The sequence below is a fragment of the Pan troglodytes genome, chromosome 11 (genome assembly GCF_028858775.2).
Source record: "Pan troglodytes isolate AG18354 chromosome 11, NHGRI_mPanTro3-v2.0_pri, whole genome shotgun sequence".
NCBI lineage: Eukaryota > Metazoa > Chordata > Mammalia > Primates > Hominidae > Pan > Pan troglodytes.
The window spans coordinates 86,199,143-86,223,712 of NC_072409.2; the positions used below are offsets into that span (position 1 = coordinate 86,199,143).

General features: G+C 35.0%; 1 long non-coding RNA gene across 2 annotated transcripts; it reads left to right on the forward strand.

Moving 5' to 3' along the window:
• The first annotated feature begins 277 nt into the window (after positions 1-277).
• Positions 278-20,342, forward strand: LOC107976850 (uncharacterized). 2 transcript variants are annotated; one of them, XR_010148496.1, is made up of 3 exons: positions 278-366; positions 18,655-18,752; positions 18,914-20,342. It is a non-coding gene; the product is annotated as an uncharacterized LOC107976850 (long non-coding RNA). The 2 variants fall into 2 exon arrangements; XR_001721134.3 differs by lacking the exon at positions 278-366 and adding an exon at positions 14,927-14,953.
• Positions 20,343-24,570: the final 4,228 nt, after the last annotated feature.

Below are 24,570 nucleotides of genomic sequence, written 5' to 3' on the forward strand. Positions count from 1 at the left end.
CAAAGAATACTGAAGAAACATTGGATGCGTTGTAGAGTGTTGCAATGATGAATTGAGGACTCAAAAGAATATAAAGGAAGTCAGATGACAGAAGAAATGAAATTGACCAGGGAACATACGTAGTAATAATTATAGTATGAAATTGAGACTAAAGCACCAAGAAACTTTCAAATGTCAGTACACTGAAAATCTTGAAACAAAACAGAACCAAAGCCTAAGTCAAGAGGAGAACTGAGAAAGCTCTTTTCATTAAAATAAACCCCCAAAAGAACAGGGCATCAGTGATTAAAAATGTAGGAAGATACAGCAAAGAAAAGTAAAGTAAGGATCATGATAGCAAAACCCAATAATGTCAAGATCCTAAAGGTAAGAAGAATTCTGTTCCCCATTTGTGACTGGGCTATTATGAAGATGATTTGAAATTTAAAAGTTATTTTTTTACCTTTTTCTGTTAGAACCCTAATCTTTCATGACCAGGTTAACATAGAAGTGCTAAAGAAAACAGGATTGAAAGCAAATAAATGCATTTTTATTGAATGAGAGTGTGTTGACCTAATTTTGGTATATTTGAGTACCTGAGTCAGTCTATAATATAAATTGCTGTGATAGTTAAGTCGGTTATTTAGGAATGTTTCCTCTGCCTTGCATGTGATCATATATATTTAAGCATTATCGTTGATTCCGTGTATTTGTTTGTTCATAAATTGTCCAAAGTGCAACAATAACACTATTTCTAAGACATTTAAAAATCACCTATATTTTTCTTACTGAAATAATAAAACACCAAAGCATTTGAGAGAAGGCTTTTTTTTTCCCAATTAAAACAAGGTAATGAACATTATTTTCACACTCTGTTATGAGTAGTGAGTTGGGAAAAAAAAATGTTAGGACTAGATCTTTATTTTTTCTAACCCGATGGGCTGATCCCAATCATCAGTGTTGTGTAACTGTAATTAATATCTGTCTGATTATCATCAGGAAAGTAGGGAGCAGAGGACTACATAAGTCATAGTTTAATAATAGTTTATGCCTGCTGAGGTTTTGTTTTTCAGAGCTAGTTTTGAAAGAAACATCTACATTCTTCCTGGCTACCTCTAGGTTGACTGCTACTGAGTGAAGAAACAACCTATGTGTATAGCTTAGCAATTAACATTTCATTTCTAATTTCAGATGTCAGTAACATAAGTCAAGGAGACATTGAGTGTAAGGTCAGAGATGGTTATGAAGAAAGCTAGCCCAAAATAGATCTTGGTCAGAAATCTTGTCATCAATTTTGAATGGCATTTCTCACCAGAACACAGAGAACTCACATTGATTCACTTGTTGGGGATTCTTTTAACTCATTCTCCAGCACGAAGCTCATATACTGGGCATGTTTGAAAGCCCCTTTATCTTTTCTACGATATATTATTTAAAAATGTCAAATCTGTTTTGCTGTTCCTGGAATCTAAATGATTCAGCATGAACTGCTTATATATACACAGAATCACTCCTAAATATTTTTAAAAATTATATGTTGTTACCCTGCCAGTAAGAAAATGCATTGCCTTTACTCTATGCATAGCACTGTTCTTCTCTTTCTACCTTTTCTTGATCATATTGTCATAGTTATATTGCTGCGTACTTTCACTTCTGTCTTGCAATTTGAAAGAAAATGAAATGGCTTAATAAATAATGATAGTGAAAATAATATTGGCTCAAATATTTTTTTGATCTCAAAGGATATTAATCTTTCTTTTCAGTCGTGTTAACAGCCCAAATCCATAATACACTGTGGGATTATTAAGAGGGAGAGAAAGTCTTACTTGCCACATTTGTTTGACCTCAGGGTCCCCTCTAGTGATCTTACTCACTTCTTATAAGACATTGGACATTTGCGATGTATGGGATCAATTTATTTGCACTAGGAATACATCAGAAGAATCCCAGAAACCCCAATCTCTTCATAAAAAAATACTAGTTTCATAACTACCCTCTCCAACATCTATTATCCTCGTTTTATAAATACCAAATTTCCCTACTCAGAAATCTCACAATATCCCTATTATAAATAGGAGACTAAGAATATTTAAAGTGAACAAAATGCAGAATATCACCAGATGGTTCTATCCAAAAACAGTATCACACTTAACCCTGGGCAATAAAAGCCACTCGCATAGTCCTACACTTCAACTGACCCCCAAATGTTACATACACACATTCACATACATGCACACATCCTATGTTAAGACACTTATTACTTGGAATTTGAAAGTTAGTACTTACACACAGCAAACTGTAATTCTAAATATATATTCTTAGTAGCACAGTTCAGGCATCAGAGAACCACTTCATACCTCAGGCTCCATATCTTCAAAATAAAGGGTGTCTGAAATTGAGTGGCCTCTAGTTTTGTGGATTGTTCCACTGCTGTAGAGACAGACACGGATTCAGAACATGAGAAGTGTTTCAGCAGCAAGTGCACTTAAGTCAGTGAATAGAACATACAGTAAATAATAAAAAAGAACCCATGAAAATAAAGCTTGAAATATAAAAAGAAATTGAAAACCATTCAAGAGGTTATCACTCATATTTTTAAAAACTAGGGAACGAAGAATATTGCCAAATTTACACAAACACACATACACAGACAGTTACTAAATACAGACAATAAAAATACTGAATAAATATCAATATTTCAGTGAAGACAAGTTACTTCCAGTATAGAAATTGAAAGGATGTTCATAAAACAGATATATTGAGTATTCTGCCAGTAATAACATTTCTCAATGTATTAAGAACAATTTATAGAAAACAATGTATATAATTTTTATAGAAATTTTATACGTCTATAGAAAATCCTAAGCTAAGTAGAATTAATCTAAAATTTAGTTCTCAAATGGCCAAATACAGAAGATGACTAAAAGTTAATAAAACAATTAAAAACAAATGATCAGTATATAGCATAGAGAATTCAAAATGAGATTAGAAACATAATGGACAATAAAGTGAAGCAAATATCATAAATGAAATTTAAAGTATATATTGATATATTCAGATAAATTTTACCAGTTACATAAGGGATGTTGAACACCTAAAATTTATCATATACTTTGGACATACCAGAATAAAGAAAATATTATTCCTTTTAATACATTTTTAAAGAGTTTTGACTTTTTATTAATATATCAAGATTCTGAATTAGTATGAAAATAAATTTGGCTTTCTAAGCTTACTGTCACCAGAGCAATAGGATAAATCTGTTCAAGAATAACTTGAATATAATTTATTTAGAGTTCTTTGGAAATTTTTTTGCTTAGATTCTTCATAGAGATATAATAATGAATATATTATTTCAATGGATGTGCTTTTATTTCAAAATGTTCTATTACAAATGGTATTTAGATAAAAAATATTTATACATAGAAACTAAAACTGAAGATATAGCAACAGGTAGTGAGACAGAAACTATTCTTCATTTCTACTTAAGTTTTCAAGGCCAGAAACCTTATTTTTTGAGAGAACTAACCTTTCAGGAACACTGTAAGTCAAAACAGGTTCCAGCAGATGAGAAGCAAATCAAAAGGAGAAAAGGGAGTTTCATGTAGATATTTGAATAACTGGTAGAATGCATTAAGTAAAAATAGAAAATGGCATATGGTATATTGTAGCTGCTTCTCATGAACTAATATTTTAACATATTTAATAAAGCATAATTAAATATCAGGGCCATATAAAGGTTGCATATACTCTACTTACAATGATGAATGTCTGCTTAATTCTAGACATTTTGAAGGTAAGAGCAATGTAGTAGAATTAGAGTCAATGGAAACTCTCTTCTTTTTCTCCTATATTCCTCCTGTCCTAAGTTCTCTAATTTGTCCAGTAAAATCTTTCTAATATCTGCATCTCCTTTTTATTATTCCTTCTCCCAGGTAGAGTTATATACCTTTTTACTTGAGGTATAATATACACAAAGTAAAATGCACAACTTTTATTTCAGGGGGCTTTGACAAGGTATATGAACATCTAGTTAAAACAGCAAAAATAAAATATGGAGGATTTCTATTATTGCAGAAAGTTAGTTGTATTTCCCCAGGAATTCCACACCCTCATTAATGGTAACTACTGATCATATTTCATGATAGCATAGTTTTGCATGTTTAGAATATCTTAACACAGTAATAACATATTTTTGTGTGTGTTAGGATTAGTTTACTAAAAATACTGTTTTGTATATCAGTAGTTTATTTCTTTTCATAGCTCAGCAGTACTTCATTGCAATAGTAAATCAATTTGTTTAATAATTATCCAGTGATGTGCACCTGGCTGGGTTCTTCCTTTAGTCTATTAGGAGGAAAGCTGCCGCAGTATAAACATTGTTATATAAGTTTTGTTTTTTTTGTAAGCATATGTTTGCTTTTCTCTTAGATAAATATCTAAAAGGGAAATAGCCGTATCTTCGTGGAAGTTTATGTTTAATTTTATAAGAATTGCCAAATTGTTTCTCAAAGTGGTTTTACCATTTTCCTTCCTCACCAGCAATCACACCGTCACAATCACTGTATTGTTAGTCTTTTAAAAGACACCCTCCTGATATAAGTGACATCTAGTTATGATTTAATTTGCATTTCTGTGATGGATAAATATATTAAGCATCATCTTGTATGCTTATTGGTCATTTGTATAACATCTTTTTGTGAAGTTTCTGTTCAAATTATTTGTACGTTTTAAACTCTCCTGAAAAATCTTTTAATTATTGAATTACAGAAGCTCTTTATATATTTTGGATAAAAATCCTGCCATATGTGTGTGTTTGTGTGTGTGTATCAATTTCTCTCAGTTTGGCTTTTCATTGACTTAATGATATCTTTCAAATAGTAAAAATTTTTAATTTTGACCAATTTAAATTTTCCAGTTTATTGCTAGTACTTTATGCGTGCTTCAGAAGCTCCTGACTACACCAAGATTATACAGATATTTTCCAATATTTTCTTCTAAAGTTTTTATTACTTTAGCTTTCACATTTAGACCCATGATTCATCTAAACAAATGCTTTTGTACAGTATAAGATAGAGGCTGGATTTCATTCTTTTTCACTCAAAGATCTAGATGTTCTTCACTGTTTCTTTTTTTTACTCACTGTAGCTTCAACCTCCTGGGCTCAGGTGATCCTCAGACCTCAGCCTCCTGGGTAACTGGTACTACAGGTGTGTGCCACCACACCTGGCTAATTTTTTGGCAGTTTTAAAAGATTTTGTAGAAATGAAGTTTTGCCATGTTGCCCAGGTTATTCTCCAACTCCTGGGGTCAAGCTATTCGCTGGCCTTGGGCTCCCAAAGCCCTTATACTTTCTTATCTTGCCTTATACTGGTTGGATCTGAAAATACAATGCCAAACGAAAGTGGTAAAAGCAAATATCCTTTCTTGTGTCTGTATTTCTTTGTTAAGCCATTACTTTAGACTCTTGTTTTTTATGTGAATTAAAGAAAGAATGCTTCCTTATCAATTCCACTTCATCTTTACCCTTATACATTATTTCACCAAATATACACTGATAGCCTATTATGCCTGAGTATCTTCATTGTGAAGAACGCTGCTAATACAACAGTGAAATAATGGTCACTGTAGAATTATGTGTATGTCTAGATTTTACCATGATGCACATTATTTCTTGCATGCCTGTATGTTTCATCCCAATAGAGTGTGAAATACTGAAGAAGGTGTTTCATGTCTCATGATTATAATCCATGCTTTCACATGAAAGCTTTTTCAAAACAATGACTGAAAAAGATAAAGATGGATTCTAAAATGTAAATAACAAAACAAATGTAAATAAATAAAACCTATAAATTATGGCATAAAGGAATATTACTTTATCTCATTGGAATTTTTTATAATGGATTATTATTAATTGCTTGGTCATTTTTAAAGGTGATATGATAAAAAGATATGCAATTGAAATTTAAATGAAAATGCCAGAGACTCTGCTTTTCTTCTCCCTATTCCAATTACTTTTAGTAACGTGAAACTTACTTGTTTTCTACCAAAACACTGAATAGAGCCTTCCCTTTTCCTATTCTTCTTTATTCCTTGAAAGTGATTATGTTTATTTCCTGCCATTTATACCCCCCTTCTGTCATAGTTAATATAAAAACCACTTCATTTAATCTGTAAAAATTGAAATTCTCACCAGTGGTTTGTAACATCAGAGGGCCTTTTGTTTTTTCTTCTAATAATTTGCATGTGTTAATCTCCAATTAATTTTTCACAGTTAATTGTGTCTTAGCAATTTTCAAGAGCTAGACCAAATTGAATTGTTTATCATATTATTACTTGGTATAATCAATTATTATAAATAATAGAGTACTATTAATTATTTAAAATAATTACCTTATATAATCTGTGCTCATGCCTCAAACTGAATCTACCTACAGGGGGCCACTCTTTCAAAACAAATAAGTTGAGTCACAATAAAATGCACTATTCATGGTTTGACACTAGCATATATGGCAAGAAATGGACCACTTTCACTCAGCATAGAGATCACTTTGATAATTTACAAGTAATCTAATGACTCTATATAGAAGTTGATACTCATCTTTATTTCTCAAAGAACATATATCCAAAGAAAATTTTAGCCAAGTGGCAATATTATAATTGATATTTTGCCTCTGATTATTTTTTTTGAACAGGAAGATAATTTAGGGTAATAGGGTTTAAACCATTGCTATGAATTAGAATCTTCTTGGGTTTCCTTATACTCCTAACTTGATAAAATGTCAGTCTCTGCAGAACAGAATCAATTATTGAAAAATTTTTAAGCATTCTTCAGGATTATTTAATTTTTAATTAAGGAATATTGTTAAGATAAAAGTAATTTTACAATTTTGGTTTACATATTCTTTCAAATTCTAGCAGTTTTAATTTTTTTTTTAGGGGCCTTATCAATTACTTAGTATTCTGGGCTCAGAAAACTTGGCTATGATTATTATCTACCCCTTTTTATCTTTTTAGTTCAAAAGATCCACTGAGTTCTGTCAATTATTTTGTCAAATATCTTTTAAATATTTCTCTGTACTGTATTACATATATTCATGATTCTTCAGGCTCTCATAACCACATATGTAGAGTATCTCCTAACTCTTCATCTCTAATTTCTCTCCATGATAATTTTCACTATACTTCCAGAGAAGGCAAATCTTTTAAAACATTGTTTTCATGATGTTATTCACTCTCTATATGTAAAAGGTTTAATCCCCTCTGCTTGCACTGCTCACTCAAGATAGATCACATTCTTCGTTTGCCACAAGCTAGGATGAATCTAATTTTCTTTTTTTTTAAATGTATGTGGGTACATAGTATATATATAAATACATGAGATATTTTCACACAGGCCTGCAATGTGAAATAAGCACATCATGGAGAATGAGGTATCCATCCCCTCAAACATTTATCGTTTGAGTTACAAACGATCCAATTACATTCTTTAAATTACTTACAAAGGTACAATCAAGTTATTATTGACTACAGTCACCCTTTTGTGCTATAAAGCAGTAGGTCTTATTCATTGTTTCTATTTTTTTGTGTACCCATTAACCATCCCCACCTTCCTGCCAACACCCACTACCCTTCCCAGCTTCTGGTAACCATGCTTTTACTCTCTATGTCCATGAGTTCAATTGTTTTGATTTTTGGATCCCACAAATAAATATGTTTTTCTTTCTGTGCCTGGCTTATTTCCCTAACATAATGATCTTCAGTTTCATCCATGTTGTTGAAAATGACTGAATCTCCTTACTTTTTATGGTTGAATAGTACTCCATTGTGTTTATGTACCATGCTTTCTTTATCCATTCATCTTTTTATGGACACTTAGGTTGCTTCCAAATCTTAGCTATTGTAAACAGTGCTGAAAAAAAAAAAACATGTGAGTACAGATATCCCTTCAAGATACTGATTTCCTTTCTTGTGGGTATATATCCAGCAGTAGGCTTGCTGGATCATATGATAGCTCAATTTTTACTTTTTTGAGAAATCTCCAAACTGTTCTCCATGGTGACTGCACTAATTTACATTTCTATCAACAGTATATGAGGGTTCCCTTTTCTCCATATTCTTGCCAGCATTTGTTATTGCCTGTCTTTTGGATATAAACTATTTTAGCTGGGGTGAGATGATATTTCATTGTAGTTTTGATTTGCTTTCTCTGATTATCAATGGTATTGAGTCCCTTTTCATATGCCTGTCTGCCATTTTTATGACTTCTTTTGAGAAATGTGTATTCAAATCTTTTGCTCATTTTTTGATAGGATTATTAGAATTTTTCCTAGAGAGTTTTTTGAGCTCCTTATATAGTCTGGTTATTAATCCCTTGTCAGGTGGGTAGCTTGTAAATATTTTCTTCCACCCTTTGTGGTATAGAAGCTTTTAAAATTTATGTGATCCCATTGGTCCATTTTTCCTTTGCTTGCCTGTGCTTGTGGGGTATTGCTCAGGAAATATTTGCCCAGACCAATGTCCTGAAGATTTCCCCCAAGGTTATCTTGAAGTAGTTTCATTGTTTGTGGTCTTAGATTTAGGACTTTTAGGTCTTTAATTCATTTTGGTTTGATTTTTGTATATGATGAAAGACAAGGGTCTAGTTTCATTCTTTTGCGTATGGATATCCAGTTTTCCAGCATAATTTATTGAAGAGTCTGCCTTTTCCCTAGTGTATGTTCTTGGAAACTTTGTCAAAAATCAGCTCACTAGAGGTGTGTGGATTTGTTTCTGGGTTTTCTATTTTGTTCCATCGGTCAATGTGTCTGTTTTATGCCAGTACTATGCTGTTTTGGTTACTATTACTCTGTAGAATAATTTGAAGTCAGGTAGTGTGATTCCTCCAGTTTTTTTATTTTTGCTTAGGATAACTTTGGCTATTCTTGTTCTTTTGTGGTCCCATATACATTTTAGGATTTTTTTTTCTGTTTCTGTGAAGAATGGCATTGGTATTTTGATAAAGATTACATTGACTCTGTAGATAACTGGGTAATATGAACATTTTAACAACAATGATTCTTCCAAACCATGAACATGAAATATTTTCCCATTTTATGGTGTCCTCTTTAATTTCTTTAATCAATGCTTGTTAGTTTTTATTATAGAGCTCTTTTACTTCTTTGGTTAATTCCTAGGTAGTTAATTTTATGTGTGGCTATTGTAAATGTGATTACTTTTTTATTTATTTTTCAGATGATTTACTTTTGGCATAAGAGATGCTATTAAATTTTTTATGTTGATTTTGTATCCTGCAACTTCACTGAATTTGTTTATCTGTTCTAATAGTTTTTTGGTGGAGTTTAGAGTTTTCCAAATATAAGGTCATATCATCTGAAAACAAGGATAATTTGACTTCTTGATTTTCAATTTGAATGCCATTTATACCAGTCTCTTTTCTGATTGCTTTAGTTAGGACTTCCAATACTAGGTTGAATAACAGTAGTGACAGTGGGCATCTTTGTCATGTTCTAGATCTTAGAGGAAAGGCTTCCAGTTTTTCCCCATTCTTTATTATTCTAGCTGTGGATCTGTCATATATGGCTTTTATTATGTTGAGGTATGCTCCTTCTATCCCCAGTTTTCTTGAGAATTTTTATCATGACAGATTGTTGAATTTTATTAAATACATTTTCAGTATCAGTTGAAATGATTATAAGGTTTTTATCTTTCATTCTCTTGATATGATGAATTACATTGATTGATTTACATATGTTGAACCATCCTTGCATCCCAGGGATAAATCCCACTGGTTATGATGAATGATCTTTCTTACCTATTGTTGAATTTACTTTGCTAGCATTTTGCATCAATATTCATCAGAGATATTGGCCTGTAGTTTTTTTTTTTTATGTGTCTTTGTCTGGTTTAGGTATTAGGGTAATTCTGGCCTCATAAAATATTTGGAAGTATTCCCTCCTCCTCTATATTTTGGAAAAGTTTGAATAAAATTTGTATTAATTATTTTTTAAATGTTTGGTAGAATTCAGCAGTGAAGTAATCAGGCCCCAGGCATTTTTTTTATTGGGAGAGTTTTTATTATGGCTTCAATCTCATTACTTGTCGTTGGTCTGTTCGTGTTATGGATTTCTTCCTAGTTCAATCTTAGTAGGTTGCATGTACCTAGGAATTTGTCCATTTCTTCTAGATTTTCAATCCTATTGGCATATAATTACACATAGTAGCCACTAATGATTCTTTAAATTTCTGCCATATAAGTTATAATGTCTCCTTTTTCATTTCTGATATTTCTTATTTGGATCTTCTCTCTCACTTTCTAATTCTGACTAAAGATGTATCATTTTATTTAACTTTTACAAAAACCCAACATTTTGTTTTATTGATTTTTTTTCCATTTCGGTCTCATTTATTGCTGCTCTGATTTGTGTCAACTACTTTTATTCTAAGTATAAAGACTAAACAATGAATCAATCAAAAATAATAACTACAATAACTTTTCAAGACACTGTCAGTACAGTAAGATATAAATAGAAACAACAAAATTTAAAAAGTGGGGGGACAGAGTTAGGACATAGAGTTTTTATTCATTTTCTTTTTGCTTATTTGTTTATTCAAAAAGTGTTAAGTTGTTATCAGGTTAAAATAACGAGTTATAAAATAGTATTTGCAAGCTTCATGGTAATCTTCAAACTGAAAAAATGGAATAAAATACAGCAAATATGCGTTTTTTTGCTAAGAAAAAATTTAAAGATGCCAGTCATATGCTTAATTATTAAACTACGAAGTTCAGAATTCTTATTCAAAGACTAATTATGTGAGAGTAAGAATTATTTTAAGAATTTATTTTAACAATGTCTCTTCTTTTACATATTAAAATACCTATTTTCCAGTAAATAAATAAATAAGAGTAAGTCATATCTTTGTTTGAAAATGCAATCCTACAATTCTTGTCAAACCCAATAGGATAATGCTGATTGGAGTATAAAATGAAAATACATATGGTTAGTTACTATATATACTGTATAAAAGATAATGGAATTTTCTTTGACTTCTGGGCTAGTATAATACTTCTAACTTGTTGATAAATGTACTAGAAAATCTGTGTCATTATTTAAGACCTGTCATTACTTGTGTCTTTTATATAGTCATTTTAGATACAATTCTTCACAAAAACTAGCTTTCATACAACAAAAATGAATGGCTATGTTTGGTTCTCTTCCAGTTTTCAACATCTCTTTGACTTACAAATATTTAAGAAATAAAATTGTTACTGCAACAGTGCTCATGGGTTCACAACTGTAAGTTAATATACATACAAATTCTTGGAAAAAATATATTAGGAACAGAATGTGCTTACTACAAGCAAACAAACTATGGCTCCCTCCTATTTGATTTTAACCCAAATATATTTAAAATATACACAAAGATGAACTACATGCAACATATTTTGTGTACATTTAACAAAGAAATATATATTCATTAATACAAATGGCCATTCTTGCATTGCTATAAAGAAATCCCTCAGACTAAGTAATTTATAAAGAAAAGTGGCTTACTTGGCTCATGGTTCTTCAGGCTGTACAAGAAGCACAGTGCAGACATCTGCTTCTGGGGAGACTTCGGGAAAATTTTACTCATGGTAGAAGACAAAGCAGAAACAAGCACATCACATAGCCAAGGGCAATGCAGGAAGAAGAGAGAGAGAGAGTGGCAGGCAAGGTGCCCACACTATTTAATGATTGAATCCCATGTGAACTCAGAGTGAGAGTTCACTTATCACCAAAAGGATGGCCCAAGCCATCCCCAGAGCCCAAACACCTCCCAGGCCCCACTTGCAAACATTGGGGATTAGTTCAAGTTCAACATGACACTTGACAGGGACATACATTCAAATTGTATTAACATTTAACTTTAAAGAGATCATAGAAATAAATATATAAATATTATTGGTGATTACCTTCTACTTTGCTGTTATGTGATATTTGCTTTTTCAAGAACATGATAATATTTTATTTTATATCACCAAAATAGTAAATAAGACAATGATATATGCCACACAATGATTTTTGTGAATGAAACTAGATTTAAATTAAGGAGTACAAGAAATATGATTCAACATGAAAGCAAAACCAGATAGGATTTATGACTAGCTTTTCTGTATATAAGAATAAATTGGTCTGTTCAAACTGAACAGAATATCTTACATATAAATGATATCAGTGTGAATAAGTAATGGTTTTGTAGATAACTTATGTTTTGTATTGCAAATAGCCTATATTTATAGTGATTATGTATCAAGAGAAATGAAACAGAACATGCACTGTTGGTAAATGTATGCAATTTATTAGTTTGGGCATGAATTCAATTTATTTGTCATATTGACTCACCAGAATATGCTTGGTTTATGCAAAGACTTTATTAGTCTGGAAGAGAAACAGAGTAGCTGTGTTTGTCAGAATTTAAATTTAGAGTTAAAACTTTCTATTCTAATCATCTGTGGCCAACACTGAAATACATTTTTTTCTGAAAACAAGTATTTCTCTCATCATAAAAAAGAAATAAACTAATATAAAATAAATTAATCAGAACTTATTTTATGACACATGGTAGGAGACTGATTTGTATAACTTATGTAAGACATGCTAATCAAGAAATAATTACTTTTAAAATATTGTGATTCTTTTCCTCTTTACTTCCTTGTAGTACATGTGGCCCTATTCACTCTTATTTTTAAACAGTCATTTAAAAATGTAATTCCTTGTAAGAGGGGCCACATCAAGAGTTATCACAAAAGAATTCAAATTCCATACCTATTAAAATAGAAGAATACTTTAAAGGATTTTAAATCTTTTTTATACTCAGTAGATTACAAATGAAGCAAATCATAAATCATTTAAATTATAATTATGAACATTATCTTTTAATTAGTGTTCTAGAAATTAGTTTATAAAGAGTATTTTGTTTAAAAACAATCTTTTAAAGTCTATCAATAGAGTGTGGGAGGACTGGAATATGGGGAATAATATATTCGATATGATTAAAAATAAGTTTTTAATTCAATTATGGATATTAATTGTAGATAACAAACCTCCACCTGCATTTCACATATTATCTGAGAATTTTGCTTCAGATTTGGCTGAGTAGCTCCTATCAAAACAAACCTCCTAAAGATGACTGTAAATTAGAGGACAGGGGGCCTATTTGAAGACACTAGAGGGGGGTTTGGGGAGCACAGCCAGAAACTGGAAGGGAGTTAGCTCTTATTACAGAAAAAGAGAATGGCACTGGGTAAATGTAAATTTCTCATATTTTATTGTTTTTAGACTGAGGGTAGGCTCAAGTCTGCAACATTCAGGGCACTTAAAACTCCAATATATGCCACAAAACAGCTGTGCTGGTTTGAAGAATCAGGGAATCGAGTGTAGAGCAACTACAGCTATAGAAAAGTAAAGGAGGAATTTCAAAAAGATGAAGTCCCAGAAATGGAAAAGCCAGATAGTGAAAGTACCAAGTTCTGTGTCTAATCACTGCTCAGAAGTCTCGCACAGCCCTGGACCATACATGAATGGAGCTGACATCAAGCAGTTCAGATAAAAGAACTGAATTGAAATTTGAAATCCATCCTTCATGGGGGAGACAAGTTTTGTAGGTTGATTTCAGCCTGCTTAAAAATCAAGGGAGACTAGTCTTAGAAAAATGATAACAGAATCCAGATTTTCTACAACACAAAATTCGCAGTGTGCAAGATACTGTACAAAGCTACTCAATATACAGGGGAAAAAGAAAAGAAAAAACAGGAAGCATGACCTATTTACAAGAGAAAACACACTCAACAGAGACCAACTTCCAGATAAAGCAGATATTAGAGTAGGCTGACAAGGATTTTAAGGCAGCTGCTATAACTATGTTCAATATCATAAGGTAAAATATGCTTGTGATAAATGAAACTATAGATCATCTCGGCAAAAATTTAAAAATTGAAATTATAGGACTGAAAAATATATCTGAAATTTTAGCTAAATCATAAAACACATAAATCTTAGATCCGTAAAAGTATTTAAAAATGCTTTTTCATCTCAGAAATCTAAAGGTAGTTTATATTATCCTAGGCAAAGTTTACTAACTTAATGACCCTATCTTAAAACTGCATTCTGGAAATAGTAATATAGATGGCATAAAAAATAAGGCAAATATTTACCCAATTCCCCTTTACCCTTAAAGACAATGAATGACAAACTTTCTGTTTCTGCTTATCAATTCAAGTTAAGTTCATGTGACCAATTGCTCAGTTTATCAAATCACTTTTGCTGTAGTAAAAAAAAAAAAAAAAAACTCAGGAGATTTTTCCAACAAATTGTTAGTAACTGATTGTCTGTGTTACTGCTCCAGGTAACGGCTCTACTCCTCATGTCTTATTATCTCCCAGCTGAGATTAAAGAATAAAATATTTTTAAAAAGTAAAATGAAAAGTGAGAATGCATGATTGAGGTAGGATGCAGCAGATATTTGTATGGAAGGGGAAGGAGAAGAACTAGGTAAATGCTAATGATAACAATATAAAATATTCACTGAGTAATCCCACAGGAAAGCATACCACCAAATATATATCACAATATCATGGTCTAAGTGTCAAATGAATACCCATACATGTGGGTAAATAGGAAATTTTTCGGGAAAAAGCTGAGTGTTGGGAGGGAAACTGAGGCAGGGCTTGCATAATGTCCTCTGAAATGTGTCTAGACTTCCTGGCTCCTTGCTTCTAGCCTCCTAGGCTCCTATTCCCATTATCTCAGGTAGCAGAATATGTTTCATATAAATGTTAAACCGTCACAGCTGTAAATCATGTGCTTGATGCAACGTGTCCTTTTGACCTCCACATTCTGCCCACCTGTTTCTTTGTTGGATTACCAATAAATACCGCGGGCTCCCAGAGCATGGGGCCTTCGCAGCCTCCGTACAATAGCCATGGCCTCTGGTATACCACCTTTTTCTCTCTGTCTTTTTCTCTAATCCTTTGACTCTGCTGGACTTTGTCACACCCATCGACCTACCTGGTGTTGGGTCTGATCACTCTAACATTCCTGGCTGCCCAACTTGGGGCGACAAAGACCCTGGCGAAAGAACGCCAGAGCGTGTGAAAGTGGGGGATGCGTTATCAAAGGACACCCGAGGAAGTCTAAAACGAAGCTCGGTGGGAAAGCTGAGCGCTGGGAGGAACCAGGGTAACAATGGGACAAAGTGAAAGCATTCTGCTTACTTAAATTTCGTAAGGCATTTATTATGAAGAGGGGGACTGAAAGTTAGTACTCAATTTATCACTCACTGTTTAGTGTAGTAAAGTAGTTTTGCCCATGGTTCCCGGAGCAAGGGACTACGGAGTTGGATGAATGGGAGATAATTGGCAGATTTTCTAAAAGTGTATAAAGATGGAACAGAAAGTCCAGTCTTGGTTTGGTCAGTGTGGGTGCTAATAAAAGCAGCTCTTGAGCCATTTCAAACAGATGCAGGTTCAAATGAGGAAGAGGAAGACGAGTGTAGAAAACTAACCTCAGATTCTAAATGTGAGGAACAGAAACCAGAGGAAATTAAAAGAGAAACTGAAAAAAGCATGTTTTACTAGCCCGTTAGCTCCACCTGCTGAACTAAGTGAAAGGCCAACTCCTCTTTCGCCTCTTAATGGGCAAGAAGATGAATTAGCTACAAAACGTACTGCTCCCGTAGTTGCAACATTAAAACCTGGCGCAATTGGTGGTGCTATACAAAATTCTATTCAAAAGGCTAGAGTCCAGGGAGATGTTGAAGCATGGCAATTTCCCATAACTATAATCCAGCAGGGAGGACAGCAAACGTCCTCCCGCTGTGTTTCCAAAATCCACCTATAAAGGAGAAAGATATACAAGTAGTTTTTTTTTTCTTAAGTGTACCCTATTCCTTTTAAAAGCCAGGGTAAATTTAAAACCTATAATTTACGATCGAAGGTCTTCTCCGTGACCCTGTAACACTCCAATACTGCCTTGTTGTCAGTGTAAACAAGAGCGTAGCCCGAAAGCACTGAGACCACTGACAACCAGTAGCCTTCCTAAGAAAAATCCTTACCCAGTAACCCGCGAATGGCCAAAATGCATTCCATCAGTAGCGGCAACTTCTTTGCTAGCAGAAGAAAGTAGAAAAATAACTTGTAGAGGAAACCTTGTTGTGAGCACACCTCGCCAGTTCAGAACTATCCTAAATTAAAAGCAAAAAGGTAGCTTACTAACTCAAAGTATGGGGCTACTCTATTACAAAAAGTCGATTTAACGTGCAGGTTTGTGCACATGTACCCTAGAACTTAAAGTATAATAAAAATACATATATATTAAATCAACTTTTTTCCTTCTTTTAACATTAACCACTGAAAAATTCCCTTAACCCAGCAGGTTTTCCTAATGAGGGATTTAAATCTTAATTACCATACAAAGGTCTGTCCAGACCTAGGAGAAACCCCCTTCAGAACAGGATGATAGATGGTTCCTCCCAGGTGATTGAGGGGGAAAAAATACAATGGGTATTCAGTAATTGATAGGGAAACTCTTGTAGAAGCAGAGTTAGAAGAATTGCCTAATACTTGGTCTGCTCAAACAAACATGTGAGCTGTTAGCACTCAGCCAAGCCTTAAAGTATTTACAGAATCAAAAAACTCTATCTCAATCCTGACTCAAGATGTTACCTACACTCTCTCTGAAATGAATTTGTGTAAGAACTGTTTATGGGAATGTGTCTTAATGGGGCAGCTGGGTTATGAGATAGGAACCCAGCTCAGCTCTATAATTCACCTCTGAGTGCAAAGGCAATGTTGGGCACGCTGGTAAAGGACCACTAGAATCTAGCAGCCCGGACCCCTTTCGTTGTGGTCAAGAAAGGCGGGAAAACAGGTGCAGGACTGCTACATTGGTGAGCATAACTAATCCGATAAGCAGAGGTCCACGGGTGGTGACGCACCCTGGAAAAGAATAAGCATTAGGACCATAGAGGACGCTGTGGAACTAATGCTCATCAGAAAATGACTAGAGGTGCTGGCATCCCTATGTTCTTGTTTCAGATGGGAAATGTTTCCCCCAAGGCAAAACCCCCTCTAAGATGTATTCTGGAGAATTCGGTCCAGAATGCATGAACCTTTTTCCCTCTCAGACTTGAAGCAAATTAAAATAGACCTAGGTAAATTATCAGATAATCCTGATGGCTATACTGATGTTTTACAAGGGTTAGGACAATCCTTTGATCTGACATGGAGAGATACAATGTTACTGCTAGATCAGACACTAACCCCAAATGAGAGAAGTGCCGCCATAACTGCATCCTGAGAGTTTGGCGATCTTTGGTATCTCAGGTCAATGATAGGCTGACAACAGAGGAAAGAGAACAATTCCCCACAGGCCAGCAGGCAGTTCCCAGTGTAGACCCTCACTGGGACACAGAATCAGAATATGGAGATTGGTGCAGCAGACATTTGCTAACTTGTGTGCTAGAAGGACTAAGGAAAACTAGGAAAAAGCCTATAAATTAATGATGTCCACTATAACACAGGGAAAGGAAGAAATCCCTACTGCCTTTCTGGAGAGACAAAGGGGGGAGGCATTGAAGAAGCATACCTCTCTGTCACCTGACTTTATTGAAGGCCAACTAATCTTGAAGTTTATCACTCAGTCAGCTGCAGACATTAGAAAAAACTTCAAAAGTCCACCTTAGGCCTGGAGCTAAAACTTAAAAACCCTGTTGAACTTGGCAACCTCATGTGTGTGGTTTTGTTGTTGTTGTTGTTGTTGTTGTTTGTTTGTTTTTTTGAGATCAGGAGCAGGCAGAATGGGACAAATGAGATTTAAAAAGCCACTGCTTTAGTCATGACCCTCAGGCAAGCGGACTTTGGAGGCTCTGGAAAAGGGAAAGGCTGGGCAAATCAAATGGCTAATAGGGCTTGCTTCCAGTGCGGTCTACAAGGACACTTTAAAAAAGACTGAATAGAAATAAGTCTCCCCCTTGTCCATGCCCCTTATGTCAAGGGAATCACTGGAAGGCCCACTGCCCCAGGGGATGAAGGTCCTTAGAGTCAGAAGTCACTAACCGGATGATCCAGCAGCAGGACTGAGGGTGTCCAGGGCAAACTCCAGCCCATGCCATCACCCACAGAGCCCCAGGTATGCTTGACCATTGAGGGCCAGGAGGTTAACTATTCCCTAGACACTGGTGCGGGCTTCTCAGTCTTACTCTCCTGTCCCAGACAACTGTCCTCCAGATTTGTCACTATCTGAGGGGTCCTAGGACAGGCAGTCACTAGATACTTCTCCCAGCCACTAAGTTGTGACTGGGGAAACTTTACTCTTTTCACATGCCTTTCTAATTATGCCTTGAAAGCCCCACTCCTTTGTTAGGGAAAGACATCCTAGCAAAAGCAGGGGCCATTATACACTTGAATTAGAAGGAAAAAGGGTAAATATATATACAGCTCTAACCATGCTTTCCTAGTCCTCCATGCTCACATAACAATATGGAGAGAAAGGCATTCCCTCGAAAGTTAGGAATTCTCTATCAAAATCAGGAAGCCATTAGGCCCCCAAATTCTCCTTACCTCTGAGTCTACTTCCTCCGATCCCTGCCTAAAGACAATTTTATGGGAAAGAGGATTTGCTTGTGTCTCCCCAGGTGACAATCAGGTGCCTATGTGGGTGCCCACCAAACATCTGAAGATCTATCATGAGCCACAGCATCTAGTGGAACCACCTGTACAGTGCGAATTGAAGGTTTGAAAAGCCTCAGTTTGCTTTCTCTACGCCTTCTGTTAATCAGAAAAGACCTGTTTCTCATTATTGGTGGACTCCTGGCTACAGCTACAAGTTTTTTTGCTTCTGTTTTGGTAGATTTACTAACGTGGGCATATAAGGGTATGCTTGTGTTTTTGCAGGAGATTAATGAACTGTGTGGATACCCTCAAGATGTGTATGACCATGGAACGGGAGACTGGAGGGATCCGTGGATCCCAACCATGCACCAGGTTCCCCCAGTATGAGCCATGAGCCAGTTGAATCTGAATGCGAAGATGGAAGGAGGACTAACCAGAGTCAACAATGCTTAATGGATCAATGCTTTCTAACTCAGCTCCTCTCTACCCTGAATACAAGAGACCCTAATAGTTAGGCAGGAGTATCATCGCCCCTATTCAGCATGAAGTTACAGAAGACGGACCTTCATCCTTCTGCAACCCCTAGGATTAAGAGTCCTCTTGTAAAAGGAAAAGGGGAAATATGTGGGAAGCATTCGAACCAGAGGTGACTCCAGTCTGAATAAGCGCTAAGAAAAATGAAGCTGGATCACCAACTGGCAATTAAGGACTGCACAGCCTGCAATTGCCTTGTTCAATTAAAAGAGGCCACCTCTTATGCTAGTAATAATGATAGCAATAATACCTTCTCTTTTACTAAAAAGAAAGGGGGGGCATGTTGGGGAAAAAGCTGAGTGTTGGGAGGGAAACTGAGGCAGGGCTTGCATATGTCCTCTGGAATGTGTCTAGACTTGCTGGCTCCTTGCTTCTAGCCCTTCTAGACTCGTATTCCCATTATCTCAAGTAGCAGAACATGTTCCTTATAATGCTAAACCGTCACAGCTGTAAATCATGTGCTTAATGCAACGTGTCCTTTTGACCTCCACATTCTCACCACCTGTTTGTCGGATTACCAATAAATACCATTGGCTCAGAGCTTGTAGCCTCCGCAGCCTCCATACAATAGTGATGGCCCCCTGGTGTGCCACCTTTTTTTTTCTCTCACTGTCTTTTTCTCAATCCTTTGACTCTGCTGGACTTTGTTACCCCCACGACCTGATGTTGGGTCTCATCACCCCAACAAATTTATAGTTATTCTCTAACTCTCAATATTATGTAATAATTGATAGCACATTTAAATGATTTGCTGATTGTCACACTTGCTCATTATAAACCTTAGGTTATTACAATGATATTGACATTGGAAACCAAAGGAATTGCAATACTGTGTTTATTCTTTGTGCTGAGTTTCAAGAAAACTTGTGTCACAAGGCATGTGGAACATTGTAAAATTCAGCTAGGCAAATGGACCTTTGCCTTCACTATATCTCCAATGACCACCAAGCACTATATAGGGTTGTGATGGATAATGCATTACTTACCTCTCAGATGAGAAGGATGTAAACCTTGGCTTTCTCATAGAGATTATTTTAAAAGCTGTTCTGGGTCACAAGCTGATGAGGGACTCTCAACATAAAAGTAAAGAAACATGTTCCATGCAGTTCTTTAGGAAATTTTCTTCACGTTTACAGCATCTAACATTAGGAATTTGAATCACCTATTACATTTTTTACCAAAAGGACCTTTTTCTCTACACTGATCCCCTACAGAAATGATTGCCTGTCATTTGCTTTATATATCTTTGACTTTTTACATTTTCTTCCACAAAACTAAGATATAAGCTACTCAAGAGAAAAAAATGTTTTTTGTTATAACCCTATCAGCTGTTAAACAATAGTATTCTCTTCAAAGCTGGTTAAGGTGTATTTGTTTTGAGTGACTGATATATACTTGCTCTCTAATGCCTACATAATGTGGACCTGCCTCAGGATGAATCTAGGTGTCTACTCACATTTACAGAACATACCAAGAGCCAATTGTGTATATTAAGTATAAATTTACATAAAAGTCTTAAAAATAACAAGCCCAAATCTGTTTGCATGAATCAAGCCATAACTTTTATAAAGGTTATAACATTTACGTTTCTACTGAAACATGTGCCAAGTTACAGCTTAGATATTTTTACTATACATTTAAAAAATAAGCTTCCGCCATCCATTAGCAGACTTGAACAATAAAAAGTGGAGATCATATGAAACTCTGTTGATATGGTCTTTCCTCCCTTTTGGCAAAGAAGAATTAATCAAAAAGTGAGGTCTATACTCATCCTTGACAATGATTGGGCTTGTGAGAACTTCGAATAAAGGAATAAAGTTAAAAGTTACACTTTTGATATCAAAGGTCATGCAGCTTTAGCCTGCTTCTCTTGAGATTCTTGCCCTTGGTGAATACAGCTGCTATGCAAGAAGTTTGATTGCTTTGAGACAGAACTGGTAAAAACACCTTGTACTGGTTTTCTTATCAGTATTACCCAGTGAATGCCTAAGCAAGAGCCAGCCTTAGCTGTGAGCTATATGTGAGGGAATTATCTTGAGCATTCCATCCAGACAAGCCTTCAGATGACTGCAGTCCTACCCAACAACTGAACACAACTACGGAAAAGATACCAAGTAATCTGCAACCCTCCTGAAGTCCCGACCCGTGAAATGATGTCCCTAATGTTATTTTATGTCTCTACATTTTGGGATATTGCTTTATGCTTTAATATATAATCTCCAGAGCTTTCCACCATGCTTGGATATAACCTTTACTTTCACTTTGGTTATGTACCAGCTGTACTCTCCAATTTACATATGAGGAAGCTGAGACACAAAGAGGTAAATTTACTTCCCCAAAGTCTCACAGCTATGATAGTAAAAGGAACCAATGGGGTGAGTCACATAAAATTCTCAGCACAATACTTGACACATAAGTTACATGGTACATTTTAAGCCATTATTATGACTATCATTATTCAAATTGGAAGCTTGAAGTGGTAGTTGTACATCAGGCTGCAATTTAGAGAGTGCTTTGCAGGGGAGAAAAAGTGGAAAACGTTGTACCTCCCTTGAATTATTAAAATAACTAGAGGATGTTCCCCTGCTATTTGCAGTACTTTGAAGAAAAATTTGGAAATGGCTTGCCTCTTCCTTGAAGTAATGAAATAATCAGTTGAGAGTGATTCAGGTCATGTGCTCTTGTCTGGGCTTTGTCATTTACTTGGGAAAGTCCCGGGACTTCTCTGCTTCTCAGCTTTTTCATCTATAAAATGAAACAACCAGGTTCCTAGACAATCTAATATCCTTTTTATTTAACATTTTCCAAGATTCTTTTATTTAATAGACACAAATATTCCTTGAATGCAAAACATAGTGATTCCACCTCTTGTCCATCACTGGTGAGATCTCAGAAAATACAAGAGCATTGGACACCTCGAGAATAAACATAGGTAATGGGAAAGGAGTAAAGTGGTGGAGAAACCAATCGATCAAAACACTTTAGCTTCAGCTACTTCTCAATGTTCTCATACCTCTTGGAGCCCAGGTGCAGAACCAAAATTGCTTCAGACTGTGAAGCAATGTTAGTGAATTCTATAGGTGAGAGTTTTAATGAAACTGAGACTGCACAGATCACATATACAGGAAATCAGGCCTGCCTTAAGAGGGAAAAATAGTATGCTATCCAAACCTCTCACTTTACAAGTGAGAGACATGAACTCCATAGAGAATGGGTTTACTAATGATTACCTTGGTAGCAAGGCTGGCAGGAAGACCTAGAATCCAGAAATACGTGGCATTTCATAACTTCAATTTATGTAATTTTGAGGCAGTTCATCAAGTGGTGGCTTGGGGAAAAAGCCATGATAACTGTGAAACTCCTTCTAAAACTTACCAAATAAAGATGGGATCTGGGGGTAACGGGAGCAGAGTGTTTGCTCTGCAACATACATTCTTAACAAATCCCCTATTCCTCTCATCTCCAAATGGATTTACACCTCTGTGACATATTTATATTGAAGGGCTGTCAGCACTTTTTTCCCCCTAAGGGCCCAGATAGTAAATATTTGTGTCTTTGCGGGCCACATGGTCTCAGTCACCACTACTCAACTCTGCTGTTGTAGCATGAAAGCAGCAATGAACAATTTGTAAGTGAATGGTCATAGCCACATTCCAATGAAACTTTATTTACCAAAATGGACAACAGAGCAGAGTTAACCCACAGGCAATAGTTAGCCTATGTGGAATTTCTTTGTGTATTTGTTATATAGCATATAAATATTCTTGGGCTAGATGTTTGTTAGACACCCATAGTTTGTATTGGGTAAGTTACTGGAAAATAGAGCATATATTTTCTGAATCACTTTTGTAAAACCCCAATATGTTTTGAAAAGACACACATTTTAATTGATTTTCTAAAAGTTAAATAAGTGCCTGATATAACTTATAATCATCTTGTAGAGGTATCACCCAATTTAGTGGATTTTATTCATTCATTTACACATACACAATTTATTCAGCTCCCATGTAATGTGAAATAAAATGACAAATCCATTTCTCAATATACTTATGATCTAATGCATTTTTTTCACATAGAAGAAATAGGGAAATAATACAACTCATTGTGTCCTGATGGAAGAAAGTGTCCACCTGACATCAAGTGACAGAAGGAATAAGGCTTAGTAAAGGAGCTGGCACTTCAGCTACAGTTTGATGATTGAATAGGAGTTTATCAAATGACTAAGGAGAAAAGCATTTTTCAGGCATAGGCATCATCCTATATAAAGGTGCAATGAAGGAAACTTTGATATTATAAATCATGTAATTCTCAAGACTGATTTGCTCAAACAGACTGACATTTTCCTTGCACCTACTGTTTCAATATCATTTTTCTTGTCATGTCATGCTAAAATTTAGTCTCATCTTAGTTTCACATACAATTCACCTACTCACCAATTTTGGAATTAATTGGAAACTAGCCTGTCAAAAATCCCCTTTTAATACAAATTTAATTCCAGAAATAATCTTGGCTTAAGTTTTTTGATGGGATAACAATCATTGTATTTGATGTCAGGATTGGTAAATTATTTTCTGCATCTACTTTATCTGATCAGAAAACACATACACACAGCACTGAGTAGTTGAAAGTGTTCTTTCCTCCATATCCTGATAATCTTTGTAATACTGTGTTTTGTCTTATTTCTTAACTCGTTTTATGTCGTGTTTTTTTTGTTTTTATTTTTTCCTTTGTCTATTTGCGGTCTCTGCTACTGTGTTATAATTTACATAAAATAAATAGTATCCATTTCAAGTCTATAATTTGATGAGTCAACATGAAATTACTACTACAGTCAGGACACCAAACATTTCTATCATGCCAAAAGTTTCCTCCTGCCTCTTTGTAGTTCATTACCCCTTTCAACCATGCTGGTCCCAGACAATCAATAATCTATATTTTGTCCCTGTCACTCAAGATGCTTTCAAGAATTTTATAAACATGGAATTGTACAGTATGTATGCTTTTGCATCTAAATTATTCCACCTAGGATAGTAACTGATTCATTTATATCATTGAGTGTATTAGTACTTTATTCATTTGTATTGCTAAATGGTATTCTATCGTATCAGAGGTTTTCATCAGACAAGGAATGGAAGCTAAGTTTCATAGCATATCTTTTACCTGATTGCTAGCAACCATGTGGTTTATTGCCTTGAAAAGTTCTGGACTACCTCTGGACCCAGAGATAAAGAGTTCTGTCTTTGATTAGCAATTTCCATGATAGATAATAAAGCCGGAAGTGGTCGCAAATGTGTTACATATTTGCAAGCTATGGCTTAGGTGCTACTGATTCCACATGGACTTGCCCTATTGTGCATTTCATATTTTCACTCTTTGATAACAAGCAATCCACAATTGCTCAGTTT